At 35.9% G+C, this 17,880-nt stretch overlaps 1 pseudogene; it reads left to right on the top strand.

Annotated features, from left to right (window-relative positions):
• The window catches only part of LOC102029995, a 31,150-nt pseudogene extending 14,873 nt beyond the window's left edge, over window positions 1-16,277 (top strand).
• The last annotated feature ends 1,603 nt before the right edge of the window (window positions 16,278-17,880 follow it).

The raw sequence follows: 17,880 nt of genomic DNA, 5'->3' as shown, positions 1-17,880 counted from the left end.
TCCACAAATTGGGAAAATATTTTAGCTGACTGTCCCTCAGACAAAGGTCTTCTATCCAGAACATATAAAGAATTACAAAGCGTCAACACCCCCAAATTCAAAGACCCAGTTCAAAAATGGGCAGCTGAGATGAATACACACTTCTCAGATAAAGAAATACAAATGGCAAGTAAATATATGAGAAAGTGTTCAACATCATTAGTCATTCGAGAAATGCAAATTAAAACAACACTGAGATTACATCTCACCCCAGTAAGAATGGCTAGCATTGAGAAATCAACCAGTAACAAATGCTGGTGAGGCTGTGGAGAAATAGGAACTCTTCTCCACTGCTGGTGGGAATGCAGACTGGTGAAACCACTGTGGAAATCAGTTTGGAGATTCCTCAGCAAACTAGGACTAGAGGTCCCATTCAACCCAGCTATTCTCCTTCTGGGTATTTTCCCAGAAGATCTAAAAACATCATTTCACAGCGATATATGTACACCTACGTTCATAGCAGCACAATTTGTAATTGCTAAGTTGTGGAAGCACCCCAAATGTCTATCCACTGAGGCATGGATGAAAAAAATGTGGTGCTTTTATATAATTGACTATTACTCAGCTATAAGGAAAGATAAACTTGAGGCTTTTATAGGTAAATGGTCACAACCAGAGACCATACTCATATGTGAAATAAATCAGACCTGCATGTGTAAGCAAAGTATTGTCTCACTAGTGTAAGGCCTGAAAGAATGAATAAAAACTAGGAGGTATGAGAAACATTGTGAATCAAAAGGAAAATGCTCAAAAATAAAGGGCAACTGTGGTGTGGAAAAGAGAAGGGAAAGAGGGACATACATATATATATATACAGGACGCTATTTTGTAAATGGTTGCCTGTTAATGTGTTTTCCTTCTTTTATTTTTAAAATAAATTAAAAAAAAAAGAAGTATCCATACATTTCAATTTGGGTCTTTTATTTTAGGCTGTCTAATTTTTTGAGTTATTTTTATATTTTAGATGTTAGTCCTCCATCTGAGGAATAGCTGGAAAAATTTTTCCCATTATGCATGTGGTTGTTTCTTTTGCTGTGCAGAAGATTTTAATATGACAATATACCATTTATTGATTCCCACTGTTATTTCTTGTGCTATTGGTATTCTGTTCACAGTGTCCTTGCCTACACCTATGTGTTTAAGCATTTGACTTATTTATCTTCCAGTAGATTAAGTGTTTTTATTCTAAAATTTAGATCTTTGGTCCATTTTGATTTTAGTTTACAGCATGGTAAGATCCATTGGTCTAGACTCAGTTTTCTGCATGTAGATGTCCCGTATTCCCAGTACCATTTACTGAAGAAGCTGTCTTTCCTCCAGTGTATGTTTTGGCCTCTTTGTTAAAGTTGAAATAGCTGAATGTTCCTGGGATTACATCTGCTACCTGTACTCTGTCCTATTGATTCAGTTGTCTGTTTTTATGCCATTACAGTACCATGCTATTTTAATGATAGTAGCTTTATAGTATATCTTCAAATCTGGTATTGTGATGCCTCCCACTTTGCTTATTTTTTTCATCCAGAATTGCTTTTGCTATTCTAGGTCTGTTCTGAATCCACACAAGTTTAAAATGTGTTTTCTCCAGATCTGTGAGAAATGCTGCTGGTATTTTCACTGGAATTGTATTACATTTATATATAAGTTTTGTAAGTATGGTCATTTTGATTATATTGAATTTACCTATCAACAAACAGGGTATATCTTTCCATATTCTGATATCCTCCAAAGTTTCCTTTTCAGAATGATGTAATTTTTAGTGTACATGTCTTTCACTACCTTAGGTTAATTCCTAAGTATGCAATATTTCCTGATACTGTTATTATTATTTTCTTATTTCTTTTCCAGTGTGTTCATTATTAGTGTATAGGAAAACTATTGATTTCTGTGTACTTATTTGATTTTTGTGTACTTATTTGGTATTCTGCTACATTGCTGAATGTGGTTATTAATTTTTGATCTTTTGGTGGAATACTTTAGGTAATATAAGTACCTATATGTTGAAAAATTTGAAAACTCAGAAAAAATGTAGAGATTTCTTAACACACAGGAATTAATAAAATTAATACAAGAATATTTAAAAATCTTGAATAAACTAATAGCTAGCAAGGAAATTGAAGCAGCAATTAAAAACCTACCAGTTAAGAAAAGCCCAGGATCTTTTGGATAGTCAAATTCTGCAATTACTTCAGGGAAGATCTAACACCAGTACTCCTCAAATTCTTTTACAAAATTGAAAGAGAAGGAGTCCACCCAAATTCATTCTTGGAAGATAGCATTGCCAAGATCCTGAAAAAGACAAGGATCAAACCAAAAAGGAACATAGGTGAATCTCTTTAACAAAACAGATGCAAAAATCCTCAACTGGATACTGGCAAGCAGAATGCAGCAAATCTTCAAAAATATCATATACCATGGCCAAGTAGGCTTCATCCCAGGGATTCAAGGATGTTTCAACATATTCAAATCAATAAATGTAATTCATCTCATAAGCAGAAGCAAGGATAAAAATCATGTGATCATCTCAAGAGATTCAGAAAAACCTTTTGTAAAATACAATATCTATTCATAATAAAATCTCTGAAGAAAAGAGGAATAGAAGGATCTTATCTCACTTTGAAAGAAAGCCGACATTTACAGTAGTAACATATTTACTGGGTTGAACATGGTTAACAATTTTGAATTTAACAAATTCATTTGTGCTTCAACTGTGTATCACCTGGTCGTGTCTTCAAGTAAAGGCATTTGTTTGAAGTTGTTGTTAATCCAATTAGTTATCTGGAGAGTAACTGAAGAAAAGGCATGTTCCAAAATGACTATAATATACAAACATTTCTTTCATAAATTCAACTTATTTTTATTAGTACTATTCTTGGAGCTCAGAATTACTAAGAGGTGATCTAGAGTTTAAAATTCAAATAAAATAAACCAATTCAGCTGTAATGTAACTGGGATGCATTTGAATAAGTTAAATGTGGATAAGTAATTTTGCTTAGCATGTATTTCGCTGATTCCAAACTGGTTCATAAGTGAGAAATGGTTTGAATGAGAGCAGAGATATCACTGAACTTACTGCCTCTAATTAGCATTCTCACAGCGTAGGCCTCCCAAGATTCCCTTTCACTTTCACTAAATCAACTACTTGTTTTGTATTCTTACAATATGATCAATTACCTAGTTTGTATAACATTTAAGACAGTGATTTAAATTGTTGTCTCAATGATAAATGTACGAATTTGATCAATTTTATATGTTTTGAACTTAGGAACACTCAACTCTATTTTCTCAAGTTCTGTGTTAATTGCTATTCTCATTGCAGAGGCAAAAATACTGGACAGCCCTAAGTTAGAAGAGAAAGGGTTATTTCAGCTCACAGTTTGTAGAAATTTTAGTCCATAGTCAGCTGCTTCCAAGGCATGGTGGTGTGCAAGAGAGGCTTAATACCACACACCCTTATGTCTATTATCACACCCTTTATATGTAGTCAGCTCTGAAAAGCATAACCTGTGAACCAATGAGGCTTTTGGAGGACATCTACATATAAGCCACGACTGAACTCTACTTCACAGAACATTCTCTGTAGAAAAAAGTATTTTAGAATTCTAAAAACAGCCACAGAACAGTGAATGTTTCATAATTGAGTTGATGATTATAGATTTGACTCGGAAGTGAACTAAGACACAAGGATCACTGTGGGGAGAGAAACAGGAGGTGAAAAGAAAGAGAGGGACAGGATGAAAATTAATAACACATTATGAGGTACACAGGTAATTTACTTTATTGCTTTGCTTTTTAAACTATAAAATTAATAGAATAGGAGGTGTTTACTGTTCAACTTAAACATAGTGCAAAAATTCTTGAGAATACGTTTGTCCTATCTTTCATGTCAGCTGTGCCCCAGCATGAACTCATATGTGATACGTCTTAGGAGTTGTACCAAAAATATAGTCATTTCTAAATATGTATTCTGAGTTTTCAGCCACTGCATTCATTTGATGTGGTTATATCACTGCACTGCACCCAGTTATATTGTAAATCCCTGTAAAAAGTCTACTGTTTTTCCTATCAAATATTATTACTGCAATTATTAAATTATTACAAAGGTCATAGACCAGGTGGTCAGTCTAAAATTCAGAATGTGAGGAGCAATCTGTTTTTATCTTCATGTTCGTCTCTCTTTCATAAGGAGGCACATTTAGGGACTTGTGAAGAGAGAAGATTCAATGTTGCACACTACCTAAATTTTCTATTCAGCTGTCTCTTTTTACAAAGACAAATGAAATGTGAGCAGTACTGCCTTGCTTGTGGTTTGATATGAAAGGTCAAGTATTTCTTTTCCCCATTCAAAATGTCATCAAGAAAAACTTGAGTGAGAAACCCAAAGTCTGAATAAGGTGGCCAGGGATATAGCTCAGTGGCACAAGTGACTGCCTGGGAAGCACAAGGTCCTGAGTTTGATTCCTGTTACAAAAAAGAAAGAAAGAAAGAAAGAAAGAAAGAAAACCAAAGTCTGAATAGGGGGCAAGACTGAGGGTAGATATTAAAAAGTCAATAGAAGTTTTTGAAATGAGGAGAATAAGAGATATGGGAGGGGGAAAGTGAAGCAAAGAAAAAGAATTAAAGAAAAAAAATTGAAGGAAAAAATGGAAACAGCTTCTAAAGGCTTGGAGGGAGGGGAAGGGAAGGGGCAAAAAAAGGGAACTGGGATTAATTATGTACATGTACAAATCTCCCATGATGAGCATGACAATTACGTACTGCAGACTTGTACTAATAAAACTAAATTTTAAATAATAAATAAAATAACAAAAACATGTTATTTTTAACTATATACTATATGTAATTAATAATGGCTTATCTTACATTTACCATAGAAATACTTTCACATAAATTATCTAGTCTGATCCAAAAGTAGTACTCCGAGGTGCTATTGGCCTCAATTTGTAAATGACACAATTGGGATTCAGACAGTAAACGACTTATCCAAGGCAGTGAAGTGAAGTAATACCGCAATAATAAAACTAATTTCTGAGTAGAGAGAAAAACTGAGAAACTGAGACCAGAGAAATAATTAAGATCATATGAGACTTGAGGAGGTAATCAGTGTCGGAGGACAATGCACATTAGGCCTCTAGTATTTTCCCCAGGTTAATGCAGGAATTTTGGGTATAGTCAAAATAAGCACAGCTAAATAGCTGTTTACAGTTCACCCAGGAAATAAAGGATTTTAAATTTATCCTTTTAGCCAGGCATGGCTGTATGTGCCTGTAATCTCAGCCTTCTAGGAGGCTGAGGTAGCAGCATCACATATTTGAACTTATTCTGGACAACTTAGCAACTTAGTAAGACTCTCACAGTTAAAAAAGAAGTCTGGGGATGTAGCTCAGTATAAAGGACCTTGGTTCAAACACAGTTAACTCCCCGACTCAAGAAAATCCCACAAACACTATCCTTTTAAAATCAAGGGGGCTGGGGATTTAGCTCAGTTGCACAACACCTGCCTGGCAAGCCCGAGGTCGTGAGTTCGATTCCTGGTACCAGAAAAAAATAAAAATAAATAAATAAATAAAATCAAGAAGCAGGCAAAATCACTTTGATATATTTAATTTAATTTTAAATATTTAGTTTTGTTTCCTCCAGCATTATTAGAATATAACTGATGAGTAAACATTGTGCATATTTACATAATTTTTGATATAAGTATTTAGAAAAATAATTAAATTAAGTGAATTACCCGCTCATATATTTTGTGATGAGAATATTAAATAGGTAACACTCAGTACTTTTCAAATAGTACTATACATTATTAACTATAGTACACGTGATAAACAGTATGTCTCCAGAACTTATTCCTTTCGTCTAACTGAAATTTTGTACCTTTTGTGTCTGCCCCTAGGAACCATCATTTTATCATTCTCTGCTTTGAAGGATTCAATCTATTTAGATTCCATCTGTAAGTGAGATCAAGGAGTATTTGTCTTCTGTGTCTGGTTTACTTCACTTAGCATATTGTCCTCCTTTATCCATGTTGTCACAAATGACAGGATTTCCTTCTTTTTAAAGGCTGAATATTGTTCTGTTGGTTATATATACACTACCTTTTCTTTATCCATTTGTCTAGTAATGAAAACCTCAGCGTTTCATAACAGCTATCTTAATTTATACTTCCCCCAAACTGCACAAGCTTTCCTATGACTCCCTATACTCACACTTGGTATCTTTTGTCATTTTAGTATTACTCATTTATTATGGTTTGTATCTAGGTGGAGATTTTCAGAGTTTGTTGGATCTAGGGTATGTGATGTTGAGATTAAGGATGTGATGCTTAGATCAGTGGTGTGATATTGGGGTTAAGAGTTCCCCACCCTGGTTGTGAGTGCTGCCCACTATGGAATATAAGGAGAAGAAGAAGGCTGCTTGTTGCTGCTTTGTTACTTGGTTGCTTTGCTGTCTTCTTCCTACCATGAATTGTTTCTTCCCTGAGATGTGCCTCTGTCACGCCACCCTCCCTAGAAGCCAGCTATGAACTGAATCCTTTCCAAACTGTGAACTACAATAAACCTTCCTCCTTTATTTTGAGTGTTGGATATTTTGTCTCAGGAATGAGAACATTAAGACATCATTATAACAGATGTGAGATCAAATGTTTTTGTGGTTTTCATTTAGATTTCCCTGATGATTAGGGATTTTGAGAATTTTTTCATATACCTCTTGTACATTTATATGCCATCCTTTGAGAAGTGTCTATTGCTTTCCTTTGCCCAATTTTTACTAAGATTATTTATCCTCTTTAGGTTTCAGGAAATTACTTATAAGGTACTGGAGACATACCCTTCTGTGCAGCTGTCATATGATTGAATGCCACTTCAATACACCCAAAGAATCAGGGAGAAAAATGACACATAGATGAATGCAGATTGTTGCTTAGAGGAATAGGTTAGATTTGGGACGCATTTCTCAGGGTATACTCTTAAAATTAAGCTCTTTTCACTGTAAGAGTCAGTATTTACATTTCATCCTTAATATGACCACTTGTTACTTTACAGGTGTGTCATTTTCTCTTTTAAATTTAGAGTTGAACTCTGTTAAGCAACTGTGCTTTCCTTCCATGGGAGATCAAAGGAAAAAATAAGAAGGAAAAAGATGGAGTGCTTTTGTTATTGCTGATCTTATTCTTTAATACTGTAAAGATAAAGAATAAATATTTCAGGAGTTAAAGGATCAACTAACTATACGTTCATTTGGGTCCTCTGAAAAATATTTATGAGTTTGTAAATTAAAGAATTACATTTTACTGAGAAAACAAACTTTCAGGGCAAAATGTTTGGGAAATAAATTTTTAATGGACATTTTTCGCTGGCCGTGGTGTATGCCTGTAATCCCAGCACTTGGGAGGCAGAGGCAGGATGGCCTCCACAAGTTTGCAACCAGTGTATCATAGGTAGTGACCTCAACTATAGCCTGAACTAGTGAGACCTTGTCCCTCCAAAAATGTTAACTGTTGTTTTTACAGCTTTACTGAGTCATAGATGAAAAAATTATATATGCTTAAGGTTTTCTTTCTTTCGTTCACTTACTTAAGGTTTTCAATGCAATGTTTTCATTGATATATTTATACATGTGAAATGATTACCACAGTCAAGCTGATTCACATGTCCATCACCTCACGTAATTACAGTTTTCTTTCTTTTGGGATGGTAATACATAAGATATATCTTTTTTATTTTAAAGAGAATAAACAATAAAAACAATGATACAGAATTTCAAAACAATATAATATAGAATTAATAATGGTTATTATATTGCATATTGTTATCATCAAAGTAGTTGTTCAGATTTCAAGATATAGGTATGCAAAATTGATCATACAATATAAGCACAAACTGTTCTTTTCAATGAACAAATAGAAATTAGTATTACAATTATCTTAGCTCTCTTGTGTGTGTATATATATTTTTTCTCCTTTCCCCCATTCCAGTTGATTTTCTTTTTTCAGCAGTTTCTTTCCCTTTCACAGTATCAATTGTAAATTTTGGATCATACTTACACTTTTACTTTCTGTAAGATATATCTGTAATATTTTGCTCTCTTAGTAAATTTCAAGGTAGCAATGCATCATTATCCATAGCCATCATGCTATATGTTAGGTTACCTGAAATTTTTCTTTTTTTTTTCTTTTTTTGCTTTTTTTTTCCGGTACCGGGAAAAAACCTAGCTAAGGTGACATTTTTCCATTACCTGCTCTCCGTGTTACTTATTAAAAGTTATTTTTAAATTCTTTGGAGCTGTAATATACTTTATTCCATCAATATATTGGAGCTAAGTTGAAGATAGAGGGAATTTATTTGTCTTAAAACAACTACTATTCCCTCTCATGTTTCTTCACACAATGTTCATATATTTCTTAATACATTTAAAGTATTTGATATACAATGTATTTTAATTTTACAAAGCATATAAAACAGGCACCACTACTTTTGCAATAATATATTCTAGGTGAACTCAACAAAAGCATAATTAGTTTGTCCAAAATAACTTAATGGGTTGTGCTAAAGCACTTCTTAAGCCATCAAAATAGTACTATTTAGAAGACCTGCTCTGCACTAATGGACAGTTGAGAAGGCTGGGGCTTTATAATTCAAGGTCAGTCTAGAACAGGAAATGATTACTAATTCAAAATAGAAAAATGGAGGCCCAAATATAGAATCCAGAAGGAATTTTGTCTTAGTTAGAGAGTTCATTTATGAATTGGTTTCATGAGCATGGTGTCAAGTGGAGTTTTCTAATAAACTACAATCAATTTGCTAAATACAAATCTTACCAAGATTTGTCTTGTCAAGAGGCAATTCTTGCAAAAGCACCTGCCTGGCAAGCGCAAGGTCGTGAGTTCGGTTCCTGGTACCGGAAAAAAAAAAAAAAAAAAAAAAAAGAGGCAATTCTTGTTCAGAGATTTTGCAGTGTACGTATGAAAGACAAAGAGACAGAATGAGACAGGAAGAGAGAGACAAGGACAGAGACAGAGATGGAACTAATTCTTTTTGCCCTAGATAAGTACAGCTAATGCATATACAGATATAACGACCCATACTTGGCCAGAGTTATAACTCATCATAAGAAAATATATCCAAAAGAGAAATAGGCAGCTGGTATGGGTCTTGACATGAGACTGTTGTTTCTAAAAGGTAACATTTCATTTAATAACTTGCACTAATTGAGGATTTGGCAAGAGATACATCCATAAAGTGTTTGTCTATGTTAAATGTCAGAATTTTTAATTTTAATTTTTGTTTTTTAATGTGTTAAAATACTATCCTTGCCAGAGATTATCATTTTACAGCTATGCCTCATAGGAGGAGGATATATCATTTGTATTGAGAGTGTGGGACTTCCGTATTTCTTCTTCTTTAGGCACAAGAACATTATTTCTGGCAATGAATTATTTATATTACAACAACAATTTACATTTTTGTACTCTGGATAAATTTAGGTTGGTGTTTCAAACTGCATATCATCTCTGCCCTTATACTTTTATTGCGTGTCATCTAACTATGAGGAAAATCTCAACACCCAAGTATATGTAGTGTATTGTTACTTGCACAAAACAATAATATCCAACATATCTACCTATTTAATTATTTTTATTGAGGTATGTTTACAATACATAATGATTACATTTCTTTCTTACATTTCTTTCAGACTTGGTACATAACATCTTAATTCTTTTTTTAATCCCCATCTCTCCCCTCCTTTCTGCCTCCCCCCATCTCTCAGTTTCCTTCTCTTCTGAAAAAGATATATTTCCCTATTTACTATTATTTATTATTTCTTTGCTGTATTATACTTTGAGTTTATATATCACATGATATTTAAACTTATGTATCTGATGTTTTTTCACTAAATATTATGGTCTCAAATTGCATTCATTTTCCTACAAATTACTCAAGTTTATCTTTTTATGGAAGAGCAATAATCCATTGTGCATAAATATCACATTTGCTTTATCCACTCATCTGTTGTTGGACATGTAGGCCACTTCCAAGATTTAGCTATTATGCATTATATTGCTATAAATATGGGTATGTGTGTATCACTGTGATTTGATGTCTTTTAAACATTCTGGAAGATACCTAGCAAGGGAATTGTTTGGTAAAATGGAATTTCTAGTTCTGGTTTTTGAGAACTCTCCCTACTGATTTCTAGATTTCTTATACTAGTTTACATTTCTTCCAAAAATGTAGAGGGTTGCCCTTTGACCTTCTGCCTCTTGATCATTTGTTTTTATTTGATTTATTGATGATAGCCATTCACTCTGGAGTTACAGGGAAACTCCAGGGAAGTTGCAACAAGGAAGACTCAAGATAAGAAAATAAATAAATATGTTATATCACATAAACGAAGAAATACATGTGCTATGTCAGTTTAGTTTAATTTTTATTTCTTTAATGGCTAAGTATGTTTAACATTTTTTCATATATTTAATGATTATCCATACTTTTTCTATTGAACACTGTGTAGTCATTTCACTTGTCCATTTTTTAATCTTTTATTTTGAGGGCATCTAAATTTTTTCTTTACATATTCTAGATGCTAGTCTTTTGCCTGAAATGTAGCAGGGAAAATGTTTTCCCAATTTTGTAGGATGTATCTTCACTCTGTTGCTTGTTTCTTTTCCTTCCAGAAGCCTTTTAATTTAACACAATCAGATTTATTTATTCTTGGTATTATTTCTTGTGCAGTTGGTGTTCTCTTCAAAAACTCCTTGCTTGTGCTCATGTCTTAAGAAATTTTACTTATTTTATCTTCCCATAGGTTACATGTTTCCATTTTAACATTTAGGCCTTTTATCTGCTTTGATTTAGTGTAGTATGCCATGAGAAACATGGATCTATAGTTGATCTTCTGTGCATGGAAGCCCAGAGCCAGATGGATTCATCACTGAATTCTACAAGAACTTCAGAAACTTAAGGTCAAAACTTCTCAAACTCTAACAAAATTGAAATGGAATGAATACTCCCAGAGTTATTTCTGGAAATTAGAATTACCTTGATTCCAAAGCCAGATGGGAACTCAAACAAAAAAGAAAACTACAGCCGAATGTGTTTAACGTACATAGAAACAAAAATCCTCAATATGGTACTGGCAAACAGACTACGTGAATCGTCAAAAAGGTCATATGTATTGACCAAGTAGCTATTGTTCCAGAGATGCAGAAAGGTTCAACATAAGCAAATAAATAAATGTGTTATATCACATAAACAGAAGCAAAGGCAAAAATTTACCCATTTTTTTTTTAAAGTAAGGTTGAAAAGTTCCAGTAAGAGTACCATTTAATTTGCAGTTCAAGAGATGTGTAGTTTAAAACAGAGAATATGTAGACAGGGGACTATGAATTTTATGGGTAAAATTCTCACAAAAGCAAAATACATATGTTAACATTAGCAATTGTGACACCATTTGACTATGTGGAAGGGAGGATACTTGCCAGCTTAACAGATGAAGATTTTCTTTAAAGAGCAGGAATATGATAATCAAAAGTGCTAATGGGAAGAAAAATTTGAAATGATAGCTACATGCTATAAGAGGAAGACTAAGAATTGAAATCAGAACTCTGTGTTCTAATTTTGATTTTGCCCCTGTGTGACAGTTAACTGATTATATCAACTCGAGTAAGAAACACTCAGCTAAATTGGATTAGCACATTTCTGAGTGCGGCTGAAGAGATTTATGGAAAATAGAAGACACGCTCTGGGTGTCAGTGACAGCTATGACTAAGCTTGCTGCCTGAAAGGAATAAAAGGGAAAGGAAGCAGAAAGGCTCATTTCTGTTTCTCCAGAGGAACTCCAGTCTTTATCTTCAAATTGGATGACTTCTCCTGGCTTCCAGCGCAGGTTCTTCAGCTTCCAGCATACACTCTTCAATCTTCCATCCCAGATCCTTTGGCCTCCTCCTATGAACTCCCCTAGGCCTTTCCCATGAGCTATGGGCCTTTGACGGGATCCCGCAGAGAACACAAGCATCCACTTTGCCCTTTTCTACAGGTGACTTTGCAGGCAGTCATTTTAAGTCAATCATGTAAATTCTTGTATATTTATATATCTTGAATTAAATCTGATTATCTAGTAAGCACTGTTGGAGACAAGTTTTGGTACCAGGAGGGTCTCCAGATAAAGAAAATTATAAAGAGATCTTTTAATGTTGATAGTGGTTCTTGGACTCCTTGGTGTGAATTGTTCAAAGTAATGTAGATTCATTTGGTTATCCTTATTTACCACTTGTGAAATGTAAAGATTTTAGCTACTTCATATATGATAGGTTTGAAAATGTTTGGCTGAGTGGGAAACATAATGATGTTGGCTGGTTCTTCTTAGCATCTCTTGACATACTAGTGAGGGAGTGCAGTATATTCACAGGAAGTTTAAAGTCTTCTGACTTTGAGAACAAGTTATTAAAGGAAAATAAAGAGCTTAAAGATTCAAATTCAAAGCTACAAACACACATAAAGAATTTATATCATCTAATTGTGTCATGAAATACAATCTCCTCTCTTGTTGCAGAGCTGAGAAGCAGAAACCCAAAAGCAGGCTGTCATAGTTTGACTGGCTAAAATATAGCGTAAGTTTAATGCTCAGCATCGAAGTGTATCTGAAAAGTGAGGGCATATATCAGAAAAGTTTGGGATCCATAAATTGGGATAGGGTTGTTGGGGAGGATCATGATAAGGCTGAGGATGTTGAACTCCTAGGTTCTAATAAGATAATTTTGCCAAAGGAAGAGACCTTTCCACCTATGGTGGTGCATCCATCTCCATTCACACACCCTCTGGTGTTGCCTTATCTTTATACCTGAGGAGACTAATCTTACGTTGACCAAGCATTCAGTACCCAACCTCACCACCTACTTTTGCCTCCTGGCCTATTTCAAATCTTTGAAGGCTCCTAAGGGTGAAGTACATAGTGGGACCCAAGAAGAGGTGCACTATTTTCTAAAAGAACTTTGTGACTCTTCTAGCTCTTATAAGCAGAAGACTAATTAGGAAGTGGGAGAATGAGTTTTAAGGATGAGAGATAATGGTGGCAATAACATAAACCTGAATCAGGCTCAGTTTGTTGATATGGGCCCATGAAGGAAAGATTCTGAATTTGAAGTTTCAGCTGGCAGAATTTTAAAAATGTGTTGATTTAGCTCATTGGCAGAAATATGGATCAAAAGGTTGTCCAAGATGCCTAATATTCCTTGGTTTACTGCTGAGAGAATGGAAAGTCTCACAGTAATGGGAATTCTGGAGTGGATTTGACATGTTAAACCCTATCTGTCACTGTGGCCTCATCCAGAAAATGCACCTTTCACAAAAACTTTGGGAAAGAGATTCATGAAAGGGAGCACCAGCATCCCTGAAGAGTTCTGTTATTGTCCTCTCTGTATGTTAGACCACCCTGGGGACTGCAGATATTCAATTGGGAATTAAGTTTAATTGGAACCCAAAGTGGCAAGGGTGAAGTGGCAGCACTTAATAGCCAAAGGCGAAGGGGCTGGGGATTTAGCTCAGCGGCAAAAGCGCCTGCCTGGCAAGCGCAAGGTCGTGAGTTCGGTTCCCGGTACCGGAGAAAAACCAAAAACCAAAAAAAAAAAAAAAAAAAAAAAAAAAAAAAAAAAATAGCCAAAGGCGAGATATCCTTACTTAACCTAATGTACTGCAGAAGCAGAAGAATGATTAGAATAATCTGACACATGTAAACATATGGCATTGGCTGATAAGCCATGGTATCCTCAAAAGGGAAATAGACAAGAATCCTACACAATTTTCACTAGATTTATGTAATCAAATAAATTTAAGGGTAAATTAATAGAAACCTCAACTAGTTACTAGATTTGAGCCAGCATACAAATCCAGAATCTCGTGAATGAAGGGATAGCTGGGTCCCCTTGAGGAAAGACCCCCCTGGTAAACCAGCAAAAACTTATAATCAAACTTTCTCCCATCCTTCCCCAAAGGGACCTAAGGCTTTTTACCAGAGTACCTGTACATTTAGGGAAGGGAGATGATTAGGCATTTCAGGAACCAGTGGACACTGGTTCTCATTAACAGTTATTCCAGAGGATCCAAAACATTATTGTGGCCCTAGAATAAGTGTAGGGGCCTATGGAAGTTAGATGATCAGTGCAGTTTCAGCAAATATCCAACTCACAGTGTGTTCTGTAGATCCTCAGATATATCCTGTAGTCATTTTCCCTGTTTCTGAATGCTTAATTAGGATAGATAATTCTGCACTTGGCAGAAACCTCACACTTTTTCCTTAACCTATAGTATGAGAGCCATCATGCTTAGAAAGGCCAAACAGAAGCCATTAGAGTTGCTTTAATAGTAAACCAAATTCAGTGTCACATTCCCAGAGGAACTGCAGAGATTGGTGCCACTATAAAGGATTTGAAAAGTGCTGGGATGATGGTTTCCACCATGTCTCCAATTAATTATCCTGTTTGGCCTGTGCACAAGGTGAATGGTTCCTAGAGAATGACAATAAATTATGGTAAACTGAATCATATGGTGACTCCAATTGCAACTGCTATATCAGATGTGGTTTTCTTGATTGAGCATATTAACAACTCCCCTGGTACTTGGTGTGCAGCTATTGGTTTGTCAAATGCCTTCTTCTCCTTATCTATCTATAAGAACCATAATAAACCATTTGCTTTCATTTCACAAGTGCAGAAATACACCTTCATTGTCTCACCTCAGGATTATAGTAACTCTCCAGCTCTGTGCCACAAGTTAGTTCACAAGGATCTTAATCACCTTTCTCTCCTACAAGGTATGACATTGGTCTATTACATTAATGATATTGTGCTGATTTAACCAAATAAGGAGCTAGTATTCACTCTGGATTTGTTAGCAAGGTATTTGTGAACTAGCGGATCGGAAATAAATGCAACTAAAATTCAAAGTCCTTCTCCCTCAGTGAAAAATAACTAGAAGATCGGTGGTTTGGGGCAGGTAGAGATATCCTTTCTAATGTAAAAAAACAAATTGTTGCATATGGCTTCCCCTACAAGTAAAAAAGAGACACAACACCTAGTGGGTATATTTGGATTGTGGAAGCAACACATTCCTCCCTTAGGTATATTACCAAGGCCCAATTACTGAGTAACTCAGAATGCTGCTACATTTGAATTGGTTCCAGAAAAAGAGAAAAATCTGCAAATAGTACAGGCTGCTGGTCAGGCTGCTCTGCCATTGGAGTCATATGGTCAGGAGATTCAATGATTATTGTGGTATCAATAGCAGGTAGGGCTGTTGTTTTGCATCCTTGACAAGCCCCCATATATGATTCACAGTGGAAGCCTTAAGGATTTTGGAGCAAGACTCTCTCATCATCTGAAGACAAATTCTCTCTTTGAAAAGTAGCTCTTGGCCTTTTAGTGGGCCTTACTGGAACCAAATGCTTGACCATGGGACACCAGGTTATACTGACATCTGAAAAGTCCATCATGAGCTGTGTGTTATCAGATCCACTGTATCATAAAATTGGACTTGCAGAGCAGCAGTCTATCATTAGTGAAAATAGTACATAGATTATTGAGCTGAGCATGTCCAGAAGGCATAAGTAAGTTTCAAGAAGAAGTTTCCCAGATGCTTTTGGCTCCTTCTCCTGCTGTACTGCCTTTTGACTCCCTGCATGCACCTGTAGCCTAATGGCATGTACCATATGATAAACTGTCAGATGAAGAGTAGGCTAGGACCTGTTTTACAGATGATTCTACATGTTTTTCAGGCACCACCTGCAAGTGAATAGTTGCAGCATTGCAACCCCTTTCCAGGACATCAGTGAAGGATAGTGATGAAGGAAAATCCTCACAGTGGGCCCAACTTCAGGTAGTGCATCTTGTCATGCATTTTGTCAGGAAGGAAAATTGACCAGAAATCTATACAGATTCATGGACTACAGACAATGGTGTGGCCACATGATTAGGTACTTGGAAGTAACATGAGTGAAAAATTGGTAGAAAAGGTATTTTGCGAAGAAGTATGTGAATAGACCTCTCCATACAGGCAAAGGATGAAAAAAATTTTGTATCCCATGTATATGCTATTCAAAAAGTGACTTCAGCAGAAGGATACTTTAACAATCAAGTAGATAAGATGGGTCATTCTGTAGATAGTGGTCAAACTCTTTCTTTAGCCACCCCTATCATTGCCCAGTGGAGTCATGAATGGGGGAGGGAACCATGGTGGAAACAGTAGAAGTTATGCATGAGATCAGTAAAATGGACTCCCACTCAAAAAGGCTGATCTGATTACAGCCTCGGCTGAATGTTTAGCATGCCAGCACCAGAGCTTAACACTGAGTCCATGATACGGCATCCTTCCCCAGGATAGTCATCCTAAAACCAGGTGGCAGGCTGATTATACTGAACCTCTTTCTCTATGTAAAGGACTACACTTTCTCTTTACTGTCCTTGATACTTATTCTGGGTATGAATTTACCTTCCATATATGTGATGTTTCTGCCTAAACTACCATCTGTCAACTTACTTACCACCTTATTACCCATCATGGACTTCCACAGAGCATTTTTTCCACAGAGCACATTTTTATGGCCAAATAAGTGAGGCAATGGGCTCCTTCTCATGGAATTCATTGATTGTGAGATGTTCCTCACTGTCCAAGAAGTGGCTGGATTGATATAAATGTGGAATGGTCTTTTGAAGACAGTTACGGTGTCTATTAGGTGACAATGGCTTGCAGTGTTGGGGCAAGGTTCTTTAAAAGGCTGCATATTAATTGGATCACATCCACTATATTGTTCTCTGTGTCCCATAGCCATATTCATGGATCAAGGGGTGGAAGTTGGAATGGTACCATTCACCATTACCCCTAATGATCCACTATCAAAATTTTTACATCCTATTTCAGTAACCTTATACTCTGCTGGCTTAGTTCCAGAGGGGGTGAATGTTTCTACTGGGAAGCAGAATAACAATACCATTAAACTGTAAATTAAGACTTCCTCCTTGTTCTTTCAGTCTTTTCATGCCTCTGAGTAAACAAGACAAAAAGAGAGCTACAGTGAGGCAAGGGTGACTGACCATAACTATCAAAGGGAAATTTGACTGTTACTCAACAATGAGGGAAACTAAAAATATACTGAGAATTCAGGAGATCCCTTAGGACGCCTCCTAGTAGTATAATGCTCTGTTTTTAAAGCCTATGGCAAACTACAACAATCCAATCCAAGCATGGTAAGAAATAGTCCAGAAAGTTCAGGAATGAAGACAGTGTACAACCTACCAGGGATAAAACCAAGACCTGCTGAGGTGTTTCCTGAAGGCCAAGGGAACACAGAATGGGCAGTAGAAGGAGGTAACTGCAGCCTTCTGCCATCACTTAGGAACCCAGGTGAACATCATGGAGGACAGTCGTTCCTCCCACTGCTTCTTCACCACCTCAGTCCAGGTGAACTTCACTGGAAGGCCCAAAGAATGGTCTCCCCTCTCACTACTGCCATTACTGATGTGAATTGCTTTGGAAATCCACAGTCCAAAGGGAACTCCAGCAACACAGTAGAGTCTCAATCAGGATGCACAGGATCAATATGCCAGACTAGTGTTATGAAAAGTTCAAAGCAGCAGTAACAATTTGAGCCAAGAAGTGACTGAGGCCTCTCAGGGACCTCCAACAAACTCAGGAAGAACCCAGGACTCAGTAACTGGCATTTTTATTTCAATGTATTTTATATCTATTTTTAATTTTTTAAAATTTTTCTCTTACATTTTCTTCCTTTTCTCCATCTCTTTCTTTTCCTTCTCCTTCTTCTCCTTCACCTTCACCTTCTCCTTCACCTTCT

The sequence above is a fragment of the Chinchilla lanigera genome, unplaced genomic scaffold (assembly GCF_000276665.1).
Source record: "Chinchilla lanigera isolate Chin_1 unplaced genomic scaffold, ChiLan1.0 scaffold00128, whole genome shotgun sequence".
NCBI classification, from domain to species: Eukaryota; Metazoa; Chordata; class Mammalia; order Rodentia; family Chinchillidae; genus Chinchilla; species Chinchilla lanigera.
This window is presented reverse-complemented; position numbering and strand designations above follow the sequence as displayed.